General features: G+C 51.9%; 1 protein-coding gene across 1 annotated transcript in view; it reads right to left on the bottom strand.

The window, feature by feature from the left end:
- The window catches only part of LOC144930991 (brevican core protein-like), a 37,689-nt gene extending 25,404 nt beyond the window's left edge, over positions 1-12,285 (bottom strand). The window contains exon 1 of the mRNA XM_078854830.1: positions 11,950-12,285. The gene's annotated coding sequence lies outside the window, so the exon portion shown is untranslated. The remainder of the gene's footprint in view (positions 1-11,949) is intronic.
- Between the last annotated feature and the right edge of the window lie 11,063 nt (positions 12,286-23,348).

Raw genomic sequence — 23,348 nt, 5'->3', positions numbered from 1 at the left:
GAGAGACAGAGAGTGAGGTAGGAGGGTGCTGGGAATGTCACCGAGAGACAGAGAGAGAGAGGTGGGAGGGTTCTGGGAATGTCACCGTGAGACAGAGAGAGAGTTGTGGGTGGGTGCTGGGAATGTCACCGAGAGACAGAGAGTGAGGTAGGAGGGTTCTGGGAATGTCACCGAGAGACAGAGAGAGAGGTAGGAGGGTGCTGGGAATGTCACCGAGAGACAGAGAGAGAGAGGTGGGAGGGTTCTGGGAATGTCACCGTGAGACAGAGAGAGAGAGGTGGGTGGGTGCTGGGAATGGCACGGTGAGACAGAGAGAGAGTTGTGGGTGGGTGCTGGGAATGTCACCGTGAGACAGACAGAGAGAGAGGTGGTTGGGTGGTGGGAACAAGACACACGCAGGTTAACTTTATTCAAACTGTTATTAAGAGTTAAGTGAGCTTGGGGGAAAAAAAACACGTTCCTGATGGCAGATTGAAGAGTCTGTTGCGTGCACGCACGCGTGTGCGTGCGTGTGTGGGTATTGGGAGCGGAGGTGCAGCGGTTAGCGCTACGCTTGCGCTACGAACCCGGCGCCCGGAGTTCGATTGCCGCTCACGGCCAACAGCGGTGACGATTATCCGAACCGGTCCTGGGCCTCTCCTAGGTCGACTCAGCCTTAAATGAGAACCTGGTGTGGCGTGAAAATATCAGCGGTAGGGAGACAAAGGGTGGTCAGTCGTGGTACTGGCCACACCACACCCCACCCCACCTCATCCCTTCCTGCACCGTAACGGGCTCAATAGATGCACGCTGACAGAATTTTTGCCATTTGGCTGCTCGTTGCACAGGATATGCGAGTCTCTGTGTGTGTGTGGTGTGTGTGTGAGTGAGTCTGTGCGTGCCCGCGCATGTGTTAGTGATATATGTGCGCGCATGTGTTTGGACAAATATGTGACCTTTATAACGAGGTAAGAGCCCATTTGAGACCACGAGACATGCAACGAGGTAGTTAGCGCCAACTCTGACTCGAGGCAAAACACGACGCTTGCTTATGCGCAAATAATTTTGTGTTCTTAAAAAAATATTTTTCTTCTTCCCCCCCAAAAATTAAAAAAGTTATGTTTCTCACCACTGCCAGGGTGGGGTGCGCGTGTGCGTGTCGGGGAGCGGTGGCGCAGCGGTTGCGGCGCTGCTCTACGGACCAACCCGGCGACCCCGAGGTTCGAAGCCGGCTCACGGCCCCCAACACCCGTGACGATTATCTGAACGGGTTCCCCGGGGCGTTAAAACAAAGAGATACATTCCCTCTGTGTTGTGTTACAAACCAGTCGAATCTCCTTCGAGGACATTCGGGCCCGGCCAGGAGAACGAGGAAAGAAGAAGATCAGGAAGATCAGGAGGAGGTTTAAGGCCACGCAGAATGAAACGCGCGCCCAGACGCAAGCTGCGTCGCGTTGTTCCGGAGGCTTAGGGGATCTGGCGGTAATTGCGCTGATGTAAACTTTGTACCCCCCCCCTCTTCCTGATCACTCCCCTCCTTCCCCCCCCCCCCACATCTGTGCCCAATGAACAAACCAACGGTGGCGGGAGCGGTCGGATAAGCGGATAGATTTCATCTCGGCCCCATTATTAAACAAAATTGCGCTTGTTTCCCGTCGCCCTCCGTCCGTGTCGCGTTTCAAGAGGAATGGTGACGGTCAGCCCAGACGCGGCCCTGGGAGAGGAGGAGGAGGAGGAGAGGAACGTCGGGGAGGGGAAAGGAGCGGGGAGGGGGGGGTATCGCTATCGAGTGTGCAGGCGGTGCATCTGCACTGGGGAACAAGTGGGGGAAATGTGTCCTGTTAATCGTGAATTCCCTGTCCATACCAGGCACACTACCCCCACTTGCCACAAAGTTTTACAGCGTGCATTGTTTATACCGCGGGGCGATGCGGTGGACAGCTGATGGCAGTGAATCACAATCCATTGTTGTATTTCACGATGCCCCACCGCCTATGGCTTCCCAGGCCCTTCACCAACCCGCACTGACTGTCGTGGTGAAGTATGGTCAGATAACCCCCCACCCCTCCCACCACCTTCCACCATGACCCGCAGCAACGGCGTGGGGAGTCAACTTAGCCAACAGTGAGTTGGCAAGCGCGCTGCGCACGAACACGCGAACACACGCGCGTGAGTGTCGATAGAAAGAGGGCAAGGACGGGGGGGGGGGATGACAGGGGGAGTGGGGGGGGGTTAAGTTCCCCCCCCCACCCTAATACTTTACTTGCGGGCATTGAATGGAAGTCAAATTTGGCAATTATGCAAAAAATATAATTTGCGAGTAATTAACATAAAGGGCGCACGTGTTGGAGCCAATTTAGTTTTTTGTTACAAAGAACAATTATAACCTTTAATAATTCATGATTTGGAGGTGACCGGGTGGCTCAGAGGTCGGAGCGCGGAGCTAACACCGTTGAGATCCTGGGTTCGAATCCAAGTTCCAGCCGCTGCCTGTGGTGTAACCGGGTCATCCCGATGGTCACCAATGACTGCACACAAAACAATCATTCTTCTTGGTTCTTTCGGTAAAGTCACGTAGAAGGGAAATAATAAAATAATAAAAATAAAACATAATAAAATAATTCTCACGACATTTCGGCAGCCGTCCTCAGGTGAAGAACAGGTCTGTCGGAAAGACACGCTGTCTTTCCGACAGACCTGTTCTTCACCTGAGGACGGCTGCTTGCGTTGTGGCCGACACGTCGTGAGAATTATTTTATTATTATTTTTTTTCCCTTTTACGTGACTTTACCGAAAGAACCAAGAAGATGAATCCCTGGAGTCACGAAAGCTTTAAATCGAAAAACAATAATGATCGTACATTTGGTTCTGCGACTAAGACGAACTTTGTAAAGTGCTGCCCCCTAGCGTGTGGATCGGGGGTCACGTGGTGGGCTCTCGGATGTAGTTCCGTGGCCTCCGCAAGAGCCGTTCTTTTACGCGCGGCGTTGCACCTACACTTCCGTGAGAATTCCAAACGGATTGTTCGTCACGTGACGTCGATGGCACAGGTACAATAACGCCGGGGGGGGTGACAACAAACAGCCTCAGCATGAATGGCTTTAATAACCTCAAAAAATAATAAAGTAATATGATAATTGTTTTTTTACCCTTCTATCTGGCAACAAAACTGACACCTTTTTTTACAAGGAGTCATGTTTGCATAGACCACAATACCTGCAGTCGGAATGCAAACATAAAACATAACTCTGATAATGTATGCACTGTCCTTGAACCAATCAACTTCAAGGACAGTGCATACATTATTAGAGTTGTGTTTTTTGTTTGCATTATGACTGCAGGTATTGTGGTCTATGCAAACATGACTCCTTGTAAAAAAAGGTGTCAGTTTTGTTGCCAGATAGAAGGGTAAAAAAACAATTATCATTTTTTAATGGCAAATGAGGTTCCAATGGTGGAAAAAAGTAATACTTACTCAAATTGATATGGAGGAATTCGCCGTTGTGCTGTATCTCTCCCCGATGGTTGTACCGCGTGTGTGTTTGGCACGATGTCCGACGTTTCGTTCCATGTGCCGAACAACACGCGGTACAACCCCGACCACACTATCAGAGGTTATTATGAAAATAATTTATTTTGTAACATTTCAAATTGCCGGGTGGCGTTTTTGCCGTGTTTGATTGTTCAATTGTTTGCACGCTGGAAGTTGCTGCTCTCCTATCGCTGTGCTGGTCATTATTTAACGTCACGTCTGTCCTGAAAGTCAAACTCCCTGATATCAATCTGTAGGAATGTACAAATATATAGCAATATATAACTTTTAAAAGGCATAGGCCAATCATTTAAATCAGTGGCACTATAATAAAAAAAATTCGTAACATCGCGTAAGAATAAATGTGTATTTAATCCCGCCACCACCCGACACATCTAATTAGTGAGGTTTGTCGCCAAAACCAAAACGTGTCAATTAGTTACTAGTTCAGCGCACCGGTGTGTTGGAGACTAAACCCACAACATTCACAATTCGAGTACTCTGACGTTGCTCTGGTGAGTACAACAACGACCAGCTTCATCAGGCGACTGGCGATAATTGTGAAGACGTCTTCCTGTGGCCCTGCTTGCGACTGAGTCTCGAGACTCGGCGATGCACGCAGCTGCTAAACTAATTAATGAATTGCACCCGAGCCATCGGCACACAAGAAACGGCCAACTCCTAACAAGAGCTGTGAAATAGTCAGATCTCTCATTGTTCGTTACAGTCCACGCAAGTGGCCAATTCTAGAGATGGTCCCTAGGTCGAAACAACAGAGCTTATTGTTCGTTACATTCCACGCAAGTTGCCAATTGGAGATATAGTCCTGGGGTCGTAACAACAGTGCTCTCATTGTTCGCGTTTAGCCAACAACAAAAAAAAATCCCTAGAAAACTAGACAGGAAAATTATTCCAATTTAGAGGCTTTGAATGCTGCGAGCTCTACGGGCAATTACGTATTATTTTAAAGGGGCCGCGTGGCACGTGCGTGGGAGCACTGGGAATTTGTGGTGAGCATAATAAGCATCCTTAGCGGAGGTACACTTGGTTCATAATCCGTGCGATCTGAGGCCGAATCCCGGCCAGAGCTCGTGCCAGTGCCGAATGTTATCTGAACCGATGCTGGGTAAACCCCCCCCGCTCTCTCTCACCCCCCGTCGCCCCACCCACCATCACCATACCACGCTGACCCCAAAGTATGCACGGTGAAATATGGTCAAGCATCCCTAAATGTATATTAGATCTATATTTTGTATTTTACCAGGTAAGGGCCCGTTGTTGCTACATGGCTCTTTTTCAGAAGCGACCTGGATATCACAAGTTATAGCTCAACGAAGTGGCGTATTGTCGTGTGGACATTAACAGCAAGCCAAATACTCTAAACGCGTGATGTTGATTCTAAATGGTGGAAGGGAAAAAACCGGGAGGGCCCGGAGAAAAATCCACGCGACCACGGGGAGAGAGAGAGACACGCTAACTTCAACTATACAGCAGTCGTCAGGGTCGAACCCATGAACTGCTGTATACTAGGCAAGGTCGGTAACTTGACGATGTGGGGAAGCCTTCATCCAAGAGTGGATGAACACAGTGGCAGTGAATAGAAGTAACTGGGATGTGAGGTAGCTAGCAGATGGCAGTACAGCAAGTGGGTTCGTTCCGCTTTTCGTGCCTTTGTTTTACGTCTCACGAGTTTGTTTTCTCTGCGTGCTAACCACTGCGGCCAGCGTGGTAAAGTAGGCAACAAAAATAATAAACACCCTAGAGCGATGCGTTCTCGACAGTCTGGATGCTCCCTCTTTAGTCAGAGGTTCTTAACTTTTACTGCAGCCTTGCACCCCTTTGATTCTCAGTCGTTAAGAAAAATAATGTTAATAAATACGTAGCATTTGGTGCAACAAAGTAAGTTGCACTCACGTGTCCGTGCTTAATTTGTCTTTCGATGATTTACCTTCTAAAAAATATCTGGCCACGTCTCGCACCCCCAGTGGGTGCGTGCACCCCAGGTCAAGAACCACTGCTCTAAGTGGAGGCCCTCCCGCCAGCAGTGGTATGGGCACGCGCAATTGCAGGGCTGCGCCTTTAACCTTTTGACATCTTAGACCACCACTGCGCCACCGCGGCACCGTCGCCTGGCGTCGTGATGTGGACAGAGTGTGACCCCTCCCCTCCCTCCCAACATCCCTCACACCCCCCCCCCTCCCGTGCAGGGGTCATTAGGTCAACTCAATCGGGGTCCTGGAAATGCACGCAAATGTTGGCACAAGGCAAACATCGGCCTCGGGACAAAACGTGTGAGGATTTAGAGGCGCATTTCTCTACCAGCGGTGGTGGTGGTGGTGCTGGCCCACTGGATGCAGCAATTGTTTTTTGGGGGGGAGGGGAGGGTAGGCGGGCGGGGGTGGGGCCTCTTTCGATATCACACACTCGCAGTGAGATGACAGAAGAGATGTAGACACGAGGCAGTGATGCATTGCGACGAAAGAAATGTAGGGAGTCTTGAGAAATGTGGACAAAAGCTCGCGATATGTGATTGAGACGAGCGAAAATAAATCACAGAGGAGATGGGGATTGCGAGAGAGAGAGCGATATTAAATTCCCTTGAGCTCCTTGGGGACCTTCGCGTGTACTTAGTTGTGATTGTTGCCCTTGGGGGGGACCGCTTGTCGATGTCTCTTCTGTCATCTCACAGGCCAGGCGGTGGCTCGCAATGCCAAGATTGCAAATAAAATCCTGCTAGGGCATCGACTCAGCCAATCATCAATATGGGAGGGTTAGGGGTCGATAAAGTTAGTACCACTTTGTTGCGGAATTTTCACCCGCTGGCTCAGCGCATGTAAAGAGACGAGCCTCGCTTCAATTGAAGCGAGAACTCACTTTGACGTCATGTCATCTCACTAGGAGTTTATACGTTTAAAGTGGGGGGAGAGGGGGGAGTGGGATTTTCCTTAGCCTCCTCCTCCTCCCCCCCCCCCAATTGACCAGCAACCACCGCTGCTCAGTGGAGCCGCAAGCAAACCTCGCACTTTAACACGCGCGGCTGGCTCCGCGGGTCGGGGGAGAGATGGATGCAAGAGTCGAGATGAGGGGGTAATGGTGATGGTGGGGGGGGGGGGGGTTGAGGAACGGTGGAGGGGGGGGGTCGAGAGAGGGGTGGGGGGAGTGGGGTGAGTGGGGGGGGGGTGATAATTACGGGAAGGGAACGCGTCACGACCGAGCTCGGTGACTGTGCCCTATCGAGTCAGCCAGATTGATGACGACACGGCAGCCCGGTGGCTGTCGGGGTGAGGATCCTGGCAGGGCGTGGGGGGAGAGGAGAGGAGGTGGAGAGGTTCCGCAAGGGGCGGGGAGGGGAGAGGAGGCAGGAGGCTGTGGAGCACTCAACGCGTCTGTCATGTTTCACGCCCCGCTCATTCCGTTAGATGGCCCGATTCGATTGAAACGTCGATTGAAATCCCCCGCAGCTCTGTGGCGAACGTAGCGGCCCTCTACTGGCGGACGGTCGAGACGCAGATGATTCTCGTTTTTTTGGTTTTCTACACTCCGATGAATGTAGCGGCTTCTCGTGGCTGGCGGATTGACGTCATAAAAACTCGTCACGTACGCACACGAGGCTGAAATAAATACAGGGACTCCTCCACTTACGAGCGAGTTAGGTTCCAGAGGTCTGTTCGTAAGTCGATGTGTTCCTGAGTCCAACTTTACTCCCGTCCATTCTAAAACGTGTTGTACGACGTGCACACTAAACACGAGGAATGGATTTAAAAGTTGCATAATCTTCTGTAGATATAGATGCCACAGGTTCTTCGTGTTCTGCAGATGTAGATTCCACCACCGCCGTCTATTGCACGGCGGTTGAGCTTACGACTCTCGGTCCGAACAGGCAACTGGACATACGGACAGCTTTGTTCGTATCTCTGAAAGTTCGTAAGTCGAGTGTTCGTAAGTAGATGAGTCTCTGCACCGTACTTGTATGCGCGATTCGTTGCGCAAGCTGCCCCATGCACGTGATGCGACGTGAGCTTTTATAATCGATACTAATCGATGAATCGACGCGTCTGTTAAGCCACAGTGGAGGGAGGGGGAGATAGAGCCAGGGTCGGAGAGGAGAAGGAGGATGAAGGGGGCACGAGAGGGATCCAAAGTTGGGGGTCGACACCAGGGGTCAGCAACCTGCAGCTCGGGAAACGCGTGTGGCTCTTCAAGGACCGCTGCGTGACGGTGATTTATTGAAGGAACGTCAGCGTCTCGTAATCGCCACGTGCGTTGCGCGGCTCTTGAAATATTTGCGTTTCGTGCGGAAAATTGAAAAAGAAGAAGCGAAAAAACATGGTTCTTCTTGTTACTTTGATTGCCGATTGCCTGGATTGGACGAGTATGCACGCGTTTTTAATATCCGACACAAACACCGACACGCGGCCGAGACCCCAGCCCTACCCCATGACCCCATACACCCCCTAATCCCCTTCCTCGTGTTGCGGTCAGGGCACAAGGCGGGTAGTAGAGGGGGGGGGGAGTGGGAGAGGTGCGGGTGAGTGCGTCTAACTAACAACTATTCTTTGCTTTATTTCACCAGGTAAGGCCCACTGAGTTATGACGTTCTTCATTCAGAAGCGACCCTGGCGATCACAGATGAGAGCTCAGCGAGGCGGCTCACCGTGTGAGGCCATTCACAGCAGCACAACACAACTCTAAACCGGTGGTTCTTAACCTGGGGTTGCCAGATGCCTCTTCTGAGAACCAAGGGGGGGGGGGGGTGAAGGCTGCAGTCAAGGTTAAGAACCACTGCTCGAAATGCGCGCTGATTTCAAATTGCGGAGGGAAACGAGCGTTTTTTTATTACTCTTATTACGGAAAATTCGAGTTGATTTTTTGTTGACACCGGCGAGAAGGCGACGAGACTGGGATGGGGAAGTTTCACTTGCGACGAATGCACCGACGAACGCTCCATCCATGCACATCCTGGCGGTTTCGCTGAAATCCACACTGCGTCAACCACCTCATTGGACTGGATGAGGAACCTTTGCATTAATTTATGACGATCGTTAAGACAAAAACACTGCTGCTTTTCACAATTCCATACGAAAGAATTTGCGAGAGTGACCTGGGGTGCATGGATCTGCCAGTAGGGGGCATTGATTGCTGCTGCTGCGGCTGTGTGTGTTCGTGAGGTCCCAATTTAGGAAAATTTGCGGGGAACTTTCGAACGTTGCCACATTTTGCGCCGTGGCGCCTGGCACCCAATGGCCTACTCTTGCGAATGACACCAGGGGGATATTTAAAAGTCCACCGATGAAAAAATAGGCGCAAAGTGCTACTGCGGTTAATACAACACCCGCAGCAGTATTAATCGGAGCGGCCGCTGGGTTGGAACCGCGGAATTCTGCAACGAGCAACGAACGTGCTCCCCCGCGCCTCCGATTAGCACGGTTGGCAACGTACGGTGCGAAAAAAGTTCAACATACTTACAATATGTGCAATATTAATAAAGATGATGTGATGATGATTTAATAATTCGATGATGATGAGATGATTCTTGATGCTTGAAAATTTTGATTTAACGATGAATCAATGATTATGACGATTCACTTCGCATGCGCGGGGACACGTGCTCAAACGATGTCCGCACCACGGCCTCTCAGTCAGGACGTGTCACGAACCTACTTGCTGTACTGCCTACTACAGACAACCAACTATTTGTCCAGCCGAGTGGGCATCATTATCATCATCACGATCAAACATGACCAATCCACTGCTGGATTAAAAAAGAAACACAATCTCCCCAAACATCTCGCCAACCTTCGCCAGCGCTCCAGCCATAGTAGTCTTAAATCCGTGCTTGATCCACCAACCCCAACCCATTCACTGAGACTCGTTCAATCACCAATGAATTGTGGCAACGTGCGTGCGAGTCTCGGTCAGCAGCGCTTACACACGTGGGCGGTAGAGTATTCATCATCATCATCATCAGCCATGGTCTATCTACTGCTGGGTTAAGGCCTCTCAAAGCCATCGCCAGTGGTTGTCGTAACGCCCTATGGACCCAGCGATCCGAGTTCTATTCCAGGCCACGGCGATGTGAACTGTTCCTGCCTAGTAGTTGCAGACTTCACAAACCCTCACCAAGGTGAAACACCCTCCGGCGTATCCCCTCTCATCTCAATCCACTCCCCTCCACGCGCTCTCCTACATATCCCCTCTCATTCCACTCCACTCCTCTTCACGCATTCTCCTACCTATCCCCTCTCATCTCACTCCACTCCCCTCCACGCACTCTCCTCCCTCTCCCTTCTCATCTCACTCCACTCCCCTCCACGCACTCTCCTTTGTCTCCCCTCTCATTCCACTCCACTCCTCTCCACGCACTCTCCTACCTATCCCCTCTCATCTCACTCCACTCCCCTCCACGCACTCTCCTCCCTCTCCCCTCTCATCTCACTCCAATCCCCTCCGCGTGCTCTCCGCTCCAGCAACCCAGGCTTTCTCTCGAAGCTCCCCCAAATCAGCCTTCACTCAACGAGTGGGGAGGTCGCTGCTTCTATTTTGCTGCACCCAATCGCCTGGAAGCTCCATCCCCCCCCCCATCCCTCCCCCAGGCATCCGAGCTGTCAACTACCTGCCCCCCTTCCAAGTCCAAGCTCAAGAAATGCACGCTCATATCTATTGCCCATGCCTGACTGAGTGGATCTCCCTGTACGAGTGAACACATCTATCTGACCGCTGTGGTTTACTCAACGCATCCTGTGATAGGAGGGAGGCGGCGTGGGTGGGCGCAATTGCGCGCTCTACAAATCCTCGTTTCGTCCTGGTTTTAATTTCAAATTTTGAAATCGGAGCACCCCCGAGAAGAGCAAACAGGCGCACGGCTTCCTCGTTACGCGCGGATCGGGCCAACAAACACCGCCCAATTAACGTTTCCTTTGTTTCGTTCCGAAATTAAATTCGGGGGGGGGGGGGGGGGTTCTTTGCTAGGAACGCGGTGGAATTTAATCTGCACATCTCATCGTGTGTAGTGTGTGTGTGTGTTTGTGTGCCTATATATAGAGCGAGAGATATACTGTGGGGAGACGGTGGCGCTGTGGTTGGCGTGACCGCGCTACGAACCCGGCCACGTGAGATTCGATCCGTGGCCTCGGATTCGCATCAACGGCAGCGAGTGGTATCTGGGCAGTCCTCGGAATCCGCCCCCCCCTCTCTCTCTTTCGACCACATTCACCAATCCTCACACTGGCCGGCGTGGTGAAGTATGGTCAAACAGCCCCCACGACCGACGGAGCGTGGGGCGGCCTTCATCCAGCAGTGGAATTGGAAAATTGTTGAAAGTTACTATTAACATCGGGGTTTTCTACTGTAGATTATAGCAATACTAACGTCCTCATGATCGTATTTTATGGATCATAAGACAACCCCGGAGAGTTGGACGCACCCGAAAAGTGCATCCGGTGTCCAATACAGCGATCGCAATTTGATCGCACACGCACACATCTACCGGATTATAAAGACGTAGCCGCAACTTCATACAGCATGAGAAACACACGTGTCACTGTCTGTCCGGCTGGCTGGCTGGCTGGCACGGCGCCACATCAGCAGGGATGGAGGCACCGATGGACGGGAACGGCCAAAGAACGCGCGAGCTGCTAGTTCGATTTGAATCACACGCGGAGAATTCGGCACGTGTGTACATTGTAGACGCATCACTACACACGCGTCTTCTTTCCTACTTGGCGCGAGATGTGGGTAGGGGGTGGTGGTGGTGGTGGGTGGGTGGGGGGGTGATCTTATTGGGCCGCGTGAGATGTTCAACGCTGCGAAGCGGCAGAGCCTGGACGGAATCGAGAGGGCTGCATCCTGAGTGTGCTCCGCTCTCTCCAGATGTGAAGGGGCTTCTCCAAATTGCCCCGTGAAATCGCAATGAGACGCGCCTCTCGTTAGCGGCCGAGGGACCCCCCCCCCCCCCCGGGGGTGCCCTGCGGTCCGAGACACGCGCCACCTCCAACGCGAATGAGCAATCGTCGTCAATCGACGAGGCGCGTGGCCGTGGCAATGATTCATTGATGGGACAATCGGTGGAGACGAACGGCTGTTTTGATTGACGCACGTGAAAGTTAGCACCGGTCGTTAATAGTATCGCTGTCCATCATCCTCCATTCATTCATTCATCTATGGTCATTTGTCGCTATCATCATCATTACCACCACTGTCATCACGACCACTTTCACCATTGCCACCACCACAACGCCATCAATTATCACCACCACGACTTCACCAACATGCCAACACCCCCATCATCAGCAATCAAGCCAATGCCTCCTTTGCAATACTCTCATTTGAATGGGCTCTTTCTCACCTGGTTGAATAATTCACTGTTGCACATCGTCACAGATAATCATCAGCACCATCACCATCATAGCCGCACAGATGCACCCGACAGAGGCGCTCACCTGGGTCACGCGAGAAGCAGAGAGGGGCAGACGCAGGGCTGGTGCAGGGGACGCGCGCGCTGGACTTAAACAAAAAAAATGAGAAATTTCAATTATTGAATTCTACCGATTTTCTTTTGCCGGGTTATGTTCGGGCGTTCTCGAGCCCTGGTCGTGGACGCGTGCGCGCGCGTGCCGTGCCGTGCCAGTCCACCTTCCCACGTGGATCCTTCCTCGTGTCTCTCCCTCCTCTTGTCTCCCTCGTTCTCTTTGTCTTCTCCGCGTCTCTCTATCTCTCTCTCGTCGGGCGATGTTCGTCGGTTCTCAGCGCGCTCGCGCTCACAATTGGAGGTCTCCACTCTGGCCTCTCTCTCTCTCTGTCTCTCCTGGCGGGGGACTGGCAGGGCTAGTGCACTGGCCACGCTCCTACAGGCGAGCCGCCTCTTATTCATGGGAGGTCACGGCAATTTGTGGGCGGAGGGGCTTGAGAGAGAGGGGGGGAGAGAGGGGGTTGGAAGAGTGGTGGGTGGGTGGGTGGGAGATGGGGCGTGTGTTGGATTGCTCGCTAAACTCACTCGTTCCACTGGTGGCTTGAGAGGGGGGAGGCGGGGGGGCGAGAGAGGTGGGGGTGTTAAGAATAAGGGTGAGGAGGGGAGCAGAATGAGTGAGGCAGAGGGAGGTGGGTGGGTGAGTGGTTGGGTAGGTGGGTGGTTGCGAGGTGGGGGAGTGTTGGGTGTGGTTGGGTGAGACGCGGGGGGCGGGGGGGAGGGAGACTTTTGAGATTTAATGTTGCTTGCAAAAAATAAGTGACTAGTTTTTTTTAAATAAATCAATGGCGTCAGACGAACATAAAGTAACGCAAATTGACAACGTAAGGGACAGGCGGCAGGGAGAGCGAGCGAGCGAGCCGACAAGGGAAATCTCACGCGGAGACGGAGCGATGGATTCGGCTGCAGTGCGGAATGCAACAGCATTTGGGTGCTTCGCAGGAGCGTGGGGAGGCCTTCATCCAGCAGTGGATTGATCCCCGGCTGATGATTGCTTGGGTAAAGGTTTGGTGTTTGACATCTCGACAACTGTTTTATTGCCAGAAAAGGTAAACCCCGATTCTTATTTTTTTCATACCCCGGCTGATGATTCATCATCGTGGTTCGGCGCCTCCGATTGGCGCCGTTGGGCTACGTACGGTGCGAAAAAAGTTCAGAATGCATGCATCGTTAGCCAACATCAGTCCACCGCTGGATCAAAGCATCCACGAGCCGTATCCATAGCGCGATATTATGGGCGATACTAGTTATTGCTGTTCCATAACTCCTCAGCAAAACAACCTTTACTCGTTGGTTCTTTCGGTAAAGTCACGTCGGTAGAAAAAATAATAGATCACGACGTTTCGATCGCAACACAAGCAATCGTCATCAGGTGATGACGATGACGATCTGATGACGATTGCTTGTGTTGCGATCGAAACGTCGTGATCTGTTATTTTTTCGACCTACGTGACTTTTACCGAAAGAATCAAAGAGTATGAATTCCTGCAGTCACGAAAGCTTCAAATGAATACGATCTTTATTGAAGCCTATCGGCCTTCGCTTATGTTAACCGGGAACATTTGATTAAGCGCAATAACTCTGGCATCGGCTTCGCCTTCCCAGGCCTCATCAGCAGAGCGAGCCGTGCAAAATACACAGAGGGCTCCTTGTTCCAGACGTCATTACCAGTGCCCTCTCGTTGCCACTGTGGGCAGCTATCAGCTGCTGCAAGTGCCGTTTCATAGGAAGCCAACAAGCCAACAGACACCAATACTGAACTCACCACGCAGCTCACCATCACCGATACTAGACTCATCACACAGCTCACCAACTCTATAGCCCAACTCACCACGGAACCCTCCAGCACCAATGCCTAAGTCTGCGTGGTTCTTTCACCCCCCCCCACGCCCCTTCCCTTTGCCAAAGATTGCCAGCGAAATATTATCATTGGCAACGGATCTCGAAACCAGGAATATAATATTTTAAAAGCGTTTAACGCTATTCTGGCCTACCAGCGGGATTGGCGAATGCCTGTAGGGATGTGTGTGTGTGTTTTTTTTACACACGGGTCTAAGCTTGCTCACTTAATGGACTGGTTTGTTTTTTCTTCTTGTTGTACGTGATATATCCCGACCCGTGGATATTCCGTCTCTCCGCATTGTACCCGATCCCGTTAAGATCTCAGAAGGCTCAGCGCGGTGTGTGGGGGGGGGGGTGTTTGAGCCTGTACGAAACATGGGCCAATTACCACGCACAGGAGGCGTTGCAGGCTGACGGGGAGCGACGCAGTGGTGGGCATTAGAGGAAGGAGCATCAAAACAATCCACCGTTGTGCAGTACTTCTATGCTCCCACGGCTGTGTTACCCCCCCCCCCCCCACCGTCTTCCTTCAGCAACCCCCGGCACTGCGCGGATCGGCGCGGCTTCGTCTGTCCAAATGAAGCTTCCCACCGTAGCGTGCCGCACGGCGCGGGGAATGCCGTCACCTCCACCCCCACCCCCGGCAGTGCGTTCGCCGAGGGAGCTGTGCGCGCGTGTACACGTGTCCTCTAGGCACGTGCACACGGTGACTAGTCGCGTGTACATGTGACCTCTAGGCCGAGCGAGCGTAGGCGCAACGCGTTGCTTCGTTGTCGAATGAATTATTTCAGAAACCTCCTTCCATTGTAACACCACCATCCACCCACCCACCCCGCTCACCCCCCTCACCACCCCCCCTCCACTCACCGCTTTATCGTCACCGAGAGAGACAAACCTGTCCGGCATCTCTACCTGTGTACCTATGAAGAAGGGCCATTGCCCGAAACGTCGCCTATTATATATATAAATCCTTTTAAGGCCGCAACGGTGGTTATTGAGGTGCTGTTTGTTGTTTGTGGCTTTGCACCACCGCTGCCAACGCGAAAAAGAGCTTTATAGCTCATCGGATTGTATGTTTATATGTATGTTGAACTTCTTTCGCACCCTACGTAGCCAACCGGAGGAGCGTGAATACATATTCTGATTCTGATCACCAAAAAGAAAAACTATTGACAAAAAAAATGTCACGGACAAATCATCGCTTGCGCCCTCGTAAAGCGACGATTACGTAAACTCCCTGCGGAGCTGATAAACGCCAATTAATTAGCGCAGCTGATAAATGTCAACTAATGAGCGCAGCCGACAGGAGCTGTCATTGCCGGCAATATTATCGCGTCGCAACGCGGCCGCTGGGGTCACCGCGTGACGTGACCTATCTCTGTCCCTCGGCCCGTGAGGTACAGCCACGTTCGTCGCTCCGTGTTCACTTGCATTTACGAGGAGGCAGGTGGTTTAAAAAAGAAAAGAAAAAAATAATCTGGGAGCGTTCATCCGTTGCGCGTGTTTCTATCGATGAGCAGCACCCCGTCCCCCACACACACACGCACACGTCCAACTTTACGAATCGTGATAATCGAATCGCGGGTCGGGGGGGGGGGTGATCTGGTCTGGCTGACTCAAAGCGTGCGTCGGTGTTATTGGCTGAGAGGATGATTGGGGGAGGGGGTGGGTACGTTTCCTCGGCCAGCGCTTTATAGATTTTAAGATTTTTTTTAAATAATTTGATTTTTGTACATACGAAAAATGTCTCCAGGACAAAGAGCACTATGAACGACCCAGCGTTCTATGGAGTCGCGCTAAGTGAGGTCTGCCTGTACAATATTCGGGAGAGAAAAAAAAGTTTTGCTGGCTGGTTGGCGGCCTTCCTGGCTGGGCTGGCCCTGGCTGGGCGCGCTGGGTGGCCACGTCACGGCGTACGTCTGCGTGATGACGTCACGCGCATCCCACGGCGTTGAGGTCGAGTTGGTGCGTGCCGACGTCACGCCTCTCCTCCACCCAACCGACCCGGCGGAGTTGGGGGACAAGGGGCTGCTGGGGGCTTCATCCGCGAGTGGATAAACCATTCGATCATGACCATCGTGAGCGACGTGAGACCTCCGTGCAGATTGGGAACTGACAGAAGGGCTGACGACAATCGTGACGATTGTGACTGCTCTAAATCAAGAGCGTGATCCTCGAAACTTGTTGACCGCGCGCAAAGACAAAGATCCCCCCGTTTAGCCTTTGGCAGACTGTTGGGGCAAGTGCCGTTAGGCAGTAGCGTCTATGAAGGTCGGCACGGTACACGAAGGGGTGGGTGGGTGGCCAGCACCACGCCCGGCCGCCGTTATCTCCCCAGTGGTAATATTTAGGCATCGCACCAGGTACTCATTTGAAGCTGAGTCGACCAAGGGGAGACCCAGGACCGGTTCTGATAAATCGTCACTGGTGCCGATGGATGTGAGCGGGAATCGAACTCGGGTCACCGGGGAGTTCGTAGCGCAGCGTAGCGCGCTAACCCCTGCGCCACCGCTCCCCGCACGCAAACCACACGGCTTGCAGAGGAGCATTGCTCCGCTGTGTTCGGCAGGTCCCCGTGTGCGAGCGTAGGGCCTCGTGTGCACGCGTGTGTGTACGGGTATGCGGTGTGTGTATGTGTGTGTTAAGACTCAGCCTTAAATGAGTACCTGATGCGGTGTGTAAACATCGCCACGAGGGAGACAAAGGCGGCCGGGCGTGGTGTTGGCCACCCACCCCCTCGTGTGTGCCGTGCCGGCCTTTATAGGTGCTCGCCAACAGCACTTGCCCCAACAGTCTGCAAAGACTACACGGGGGATCTTTGTCGTAGTATGTGTGTGTGTGCTAATGACAAGGGTTCTCATTGTATCTCACCTGCTCCCCTCTTGACAAACGCGGCCGCTCTCACCACACGCGGCACCACCGCCTCCCCCTCCTCAATACCGCTCTTTGTTCCCAAAAGCGACCCTGGAGAACACCCCCCCCCCTCCTCTTTCTCCAACTCCCCACACCCCCACACACGAACCTCGCCACCTCGCATCGGCCTCAGCGCGAACGGCCCCGAGGTTCAGTTTTTTTGAATGTTAACGAAACTATATTTTATTCCACCATGTTAAGGCCCCCCCCCCCCCCAACCGAGCTTTATAGCTGATTTGTATTTTGTCAGAAGCGACCGGGCCTTCACAAATGATAGCTCAACAAAGTGTCGTAATCATCGCGCGGAGATTTATAACGGCCAGGTAGTCTTAGTCTACAACGCCGAGAGGAGCGGCGGGAGGTTACGGAGGAGAGGGGGCTGCTCAATGTACAGGGGAATGTGAGAGTGGTGGATGTGCTGATTTGACCCGCGCAGTGCGGTCGCGGTTCAGCAAAGGGCGGCGGTGGAGACGCAACGGTCAGTCGGGTGGATCGAGTTCATCAGCATGGGCGGGCGGACTGAGTCAACGAGCGAAGTCCACGTGGCCGGCAGCGATGGCAGAGCGACACGGGGGCCCACAGGACATCGTCGGCGAGCGAGTGGCTGGGACGAGCGAGCGAGCCTCTGCGTTTGTAAACCCAACGTCGTTTTTTGTTGTTGTTTTGTTGTTGTTGTTGTTGTTGTGAGCAACTCGCAATTGACGGCAATCGTCGTTTGCGTCATCGTGACAGGACGCGGCCTCTCCACCGCTGGATTGTGGACATCCCTCCCCCCTCCCCAAGCCGTGACCATCTCTGACGGCGCTGCGATGACGCGGTCCATCCATCTCGCCGCTCCGATCGCAATCCCGAGGTGGTCCTCCCTGGGCGTGCTCCCTCCCTCTTTTGGCTGTCGATCCGTCGCCAGTCTCCACCGTCGGCCGTCGTGCCCTTCTAAGAGAGGCGTCTGTCCAACGCCCACTTGTGTTTTTTTTACGAAGCCAATAACACGTTTAACACGCAGGCGGTTTTCACGACCAAATTTTTGCCAATAATGATTGCTTTGGGTGAGATCGCGTAAATATACATGTGCCGTTAACCCACCACCAACCGATACAGCCAATTAGTAAGGTTGATCACGTAAACCAAAACGTGCCAATGAATTGCTACTGCAGCACACCGGTGTAATTGGCTGTGTCGGGTGGTGGTGGGTTAACGACACACCCCCAACTGAAAACACAATTACGATCGATACCACGATCTCGATTTTTCGCGAGATCGCTAAACCCACCCACGGTGGCTCCTCATCATGGCCTGCGTGATGCTCAGTTGAACAACAAACAGGACGCGATCACGCGTCGCGGGCACAAAGGGATGTTGTTAGCGAGTGCCTGTTAGGGCCGTCACGGGCACGCGAGTGGGGGGTGGGTGTGGCGAGAACCACGCCCGGCCGCATTTGTCTCCCCCCCCCCCACTGTTGATGTTGAAAACGCACCATGCCTGGTAATAATTTGTAGGCCGGCTCATCCTATGTACACACACACACACACCCAGGATGGTAATGATGACGGAGGTGTTATAAATACGATGATGGGTGCCATACACAATCCAATGGTAACATGTGGTGTCCATTCGGATAACGACTAAGTCATTCAAAACGTTCACGTATACATTTTTTAGTTGACATTGTATACATGGACTGTATAATAGTAAAAATTTACAATAATGTTCACTCGTAACGCACCGCACACAAATTCACTCACTCACGAAGATAGTGAGAGAGAGAACACGACTCAGATGCGAGGAGGAAGCAGCGGCCACCACGCGGCGAGCCGGCACTCACAATCGCCCGAGCTCTGCGGTCCTCCATGTACGAAGCTGTTCTCGGGCAATCAAGGAGTTGTTTATACACGGGGGCGTAAACCGGAGCTGACTGGGAAAAAACAAAAAACCCCACGCGCGCGAGGAGGCAACGCTCGATCCCCGTACAGATGGAACTGGTGGGAGCCCCACCACATTCGCTTTGCAGACTCTTGCTGGGTGAAGAGAGTTTCACAGCATGTGTGCGAGTGTGTGTGTGTGATCCTCCAAACCTCGCTGCTGCCTCCACAGTGCTGGATTAGAGCCCGCGTGCAGCAGCGGCATAGCCATGACCTCCGAGCGAAAATGGAGTTAGTAATTAGAGGTGTTTGGGTTAGATGGCGTCAATATAAATGTGTCGTTAAGCCCGCCACCACCCGACACAGCCAATTAGTAAGGTTTGTCGCGCTAGAAAAACGTTGCCAATTCGTTACTAGTTCAGCACACCGGTGTGTTGGAGAGTAAACCCACAACGTTTACAATTCGAGTACGACGTTTCGCCAGCAATTACAAGTAATTGGCTGTGTCGGGTGGTGGCGGGTTTAACGACACATTCATATTTACACGATCTAACCAAACAAGCTTTATTATGGATAATATTGGTCGCGAAAGTCATACTACTACTATGATAACTACGTGTTAAACCGAAGATACAAGTTGTAGACGTTTTTAAGATTTCATAATACATAATTTTGGGTTAGATCGCGTTATTTTTAAATGTGTTGCAACCCTTCACCACCCGACACGGCCAATCAGAAAAAACAAGTGTCACGTTGACAAAAGACAAATAGTTCACTACTTTAGCCCACCGGTGTGTTGGAAGAGTGATTTCACAACATTTACAATTTGAGTAGTACGACGTTTCGCTGGTAATTACATCCGGCATCTTCGGGCGATTTGCCAGAATAGTGAAGCCATCCACCTGCTTCCGGTCTTAAATCGTGCAGCAGGGTGACGTCATCATCATTGTTGAACCCCATCAGGTTTCGAGATCAGAGGCGGGGGGGGGGATGCAATTATGTAATAGATCGGTAATCAGCCACTTAGCATGTGACTCACCTGTACGGAATTGCAATGTGTTGTGTATTAGTTAATAAAACGCTTCACTCTTCTGGCAAATCGCCCGAAGATGCTGGATGTAATTACCAGCGAAACGTCGTACTACTCAAATTGTAAATGTTGTAATTTCACTCTTCAACACACCGGTGGGATAAAGTAGTGAACTATTTGTCTTTTGTCAACGTGACGCGTTTTTTACTGATTGGCCGTGTCGGGTGGTGGAGAGTTGCGACACATTTATAAATAACGCGATCTAACACAATTTTTATTTATTATGACTAATACTGGTCTCGAAAGCTTACGTGTTAAACTGTTTTTAATATGTGTATACGCGGTGCCGTTGCGTAGGTGGTTAGATGCACGTGTCGATGGACAGGCTGCACCTCTGCTCCGAAAGCCTGGCATGACCCTCCTGAAAAAAAGGAGCCTTGAGACTTAGTGAGGCTCTCTTGAATAAAGGAAGCGTTTCATAATACTCTAATCATCATCATCATAATAGGTGAATATATTTCTGCGCGTTGTTTGAAACTTCTCGTCTTCGAGTGCTTTCAGATGCGCCTCTGCTGCTGTCCAGAACGCTCTTCATTACGATACCAGCCTTTTGCCCGTCTAAGGACGGGTGTATTGCAGTACATCTGGAACTTGCAAGCGAAAAGCAGACCGCGACATGACATTCATTGCATCCATTCGTGTGCAATTTGTAAGGCCGCGGTGACACAGAGCTATTTCACTCTACATCGAACAGCCCCCCACATTAATAATCATAAAGAGGCGACGTCTTCCAAATGGACACCCCCCCAACATTAATAGCGGGTGACGTCACTCCACATGGGGGGGGGGGCGAGGCGCCTCCTCCCCCCTCCTCGGCGTCAACTCACAACCCTCACTACAAAGACAGAACCCTCACGTCATCACGTGATCTCCGTGACGCTGTTGAGACATCAAAGTAAAAAGGACGGCACGATGAACAAGGGATTATAACCTTTAAATGAAATCGCTCTGTGTCACCGCGCCCTTACAAATTGCACACGAATTGATGCAATGAATATATCACGTCGCGGTCTGTGCTTTTCGCTTGCAAATTTCAGATTTACTGCAACACACCCATCGTTGGATGGGCAAAATGCGAGTTGCGCAATATTCCTTAAGGCCCCCCCCCCATGCTTTACGCGTTCTCCGCAATGGTGATGTTTTTTGTTTTTTGCTGCTGCTGCTGTTGGGCTCCTCCCGTGTAAAATAGCCCCGGGGGGCAACTGACGCTGAACGGCACCAAACTCAAAGAAACTGAAAGTGAAACGTATACGGGTACAAGGGTTACGGCGGCGGCGGCTTTGGGCACGACACACCTAATTGACATTATCATAATTAATACGCTCCATATTTCACGGAGCTCCACTCTGCCATCGCTTTTTCCCCATTTCAAATGCGCCCAGGCTCGGCGCACGAACGCGCTCCTGCAAACAATTAGACTCGCGAAGCGCTGTCGCCTTCTGTAATTTGTGTTTCATGGCCTCTCGCGTTTCCGCGGTGGGGGGGGGGGCTTAATTGCCTTCAGCTTTGGAGCTCAGAGCCCTGGCCGCGTGTACACGACCGTGACACACACACACAAAGATCACTCTGTGTAGCCTTGTAACAGACTGTTGGGGCGAGTGCTGTTCGCGAGCACCTATTAAGGCACGGAACGGCACACGAGGGGGTGAGGTGGCCAACACCACGCCCGGTCGCCTTTGTCTCCCCAGCGACGTTGTTTACACACCGCACCAGGTACTCGTTTGAGGCTGAGTCGACCTAGGGGAGGCTCAGGACCGGTTCAGATAATCGTCGCTGGTGTTGGCCGTGAGCGGGAATCGAACCCGGGTAGCCGGGTTCATAGCGCAGCGCAGCGTTAACCGCGACACTATCGCACAGACGCGCACACATGTACACACACGTACTCTCACACACACACGTACGCACATACACACACGTACGCACACACACACACGTACTCTCACACACACACACGTCGACACACACGTACGCACACACACGTGCACACGCTGGCACACAGAGATACACACACATACACGTACACATACACGCACACACACGTACACATGCACACGTACACACACGTACTCACACACACGCGGGCGTGACCACCTCCCGAGCCTTCTGCCACGACGAGCCCTTTGAACCGGCCCAACGGAGGAGCACGTGGTTCTCGTCAGATGAGACGGGGCCAAAATAATTAAGGTGAACAAAACACGCGCCAAAGCGTGCGCGCCGTACGTGCCCGCCGTACATGCCCGCCTTACGTGCCCACTTACGCGCGCGTACGTGCGAGAGTGAGTCAGTCCGCTCGGCTGGCTGGTTGGTTAGTCACAGCCCTTGGCCTGAGTACGCTGTGATCCCACGCACACACGCGCGCGCACGCGCCACGCCACATGAGTCAATTGAGAACTTGATCTAAATTGGAAAGAATCGCGGGATAATACCGGCGAGTTATGCGTGAGCGTTTGACTTTGTTCTAGGTCAAACCGCCCCCCCCCCACTCCCGACCTCTGATTTGTATTCGTATTCCACTAGGGTTTAGAAATCTCTCTTCACATTCATCAGTTTAATTCTCTTTTTTTTGCAGTTGAGAGTTGTGAATCATCAACAGCAGCAGTAGCCATGGTTTAGACACTGCTCTATGCAGTCCTCCCCAAGTCCTCTTCATCCCCTCACGGTGTCACGATGCAGCGTTCCACCTCGCTGACCTCATCGCTCCATCTCCCCTCTTTGTTGATCTCCTCCTTTGGCTGCCATTCCGTCATCAGGCTCCACCATCGGCTACCCATCCCTTGCAGTGATTGTGTCCTTCCAAAGGCCACGGTTACCTTTCTCAAGTCAATTTCGATGTCCCCCTAACGAGTGTTTTGTCATCTGATGCAAGACTTCTTCCTGTCACTCATCATCATCGATGATGAGAAGGGTTATGACGGCAGTGTTAGTGACGAAAGTGTGGGGAAAATAATCTGGATCGGATGAATTTTCAAGGCACTTCATGCACACGTGTAAATGCAGAGGGGTTGGTGGATAATGCTACGATCATATTTTGCTCGAGACATCCACCTCACCACCTATAAGGGGCCAGTGAGAAAGCAGTACAGCAAGCAGGTTGTCCACTAACCAGTTTGTGATGTCAGTGGTGTACTCCCCTAGTGTGTGTGGGGGGTTTCGCTGGTTTATCACCGCACATACTATAAAGTGTACAGCCAAAACGTATCCAAACATTGCGAGGAGGTCCCCCCCAATCACCAATATGCAGTCGATGAGAAGGGCCATTGTTAAGGCTGTGTTACTGACGACAGCGTTACGTTTTTGTTGTTCACACTTGTGCACTGCTGCCAATGGAGCAGCAGCATCAAACTAGTTGTACAGGATGACCCAAAGGTCAGGCCACATACCGGGTTATTTCATTTAATTTTAACTGGCATTGCAATATTTGTACTTGTTTGCGCTTTATTTTAATATTGTATCTAATATCATTATATAATATCTCTTATCAATATCTATTTTTCTTCTTCCTGTAGGGGGCCTCCTCAAGTCCGTCGTTTTTGCCAAACCCGACCAAGAACCCCGAATGAAAAGAGAAAACAAAACACGGTTGATGACCGTTCCGACTGACACGAGTTATCTTTACAAAAAAAAACAATCCTTAATGTATTAAAAAAGATAATTCATGCATTAATGTAA

The sequence above is a fragment of the Lampetra fluviatilis genome, chromosome 3, assembly GCF_964198595.1.
Source record: "Lampetra fluviatilis chromosome 3, kcLamFluv1.1, whole genome shotgun sequence".
NCBI lineage: Eukaryota > Metazoa > Chordata > Hyperoartia > Petromyzontiformes > Petromyzontidae > Lampetra > Lampetra fluviatilis.
Note: the sequence above shows the minus strand (reverse complement) of the source record. Positions and strands in the feature narration are given on the sequence as shown.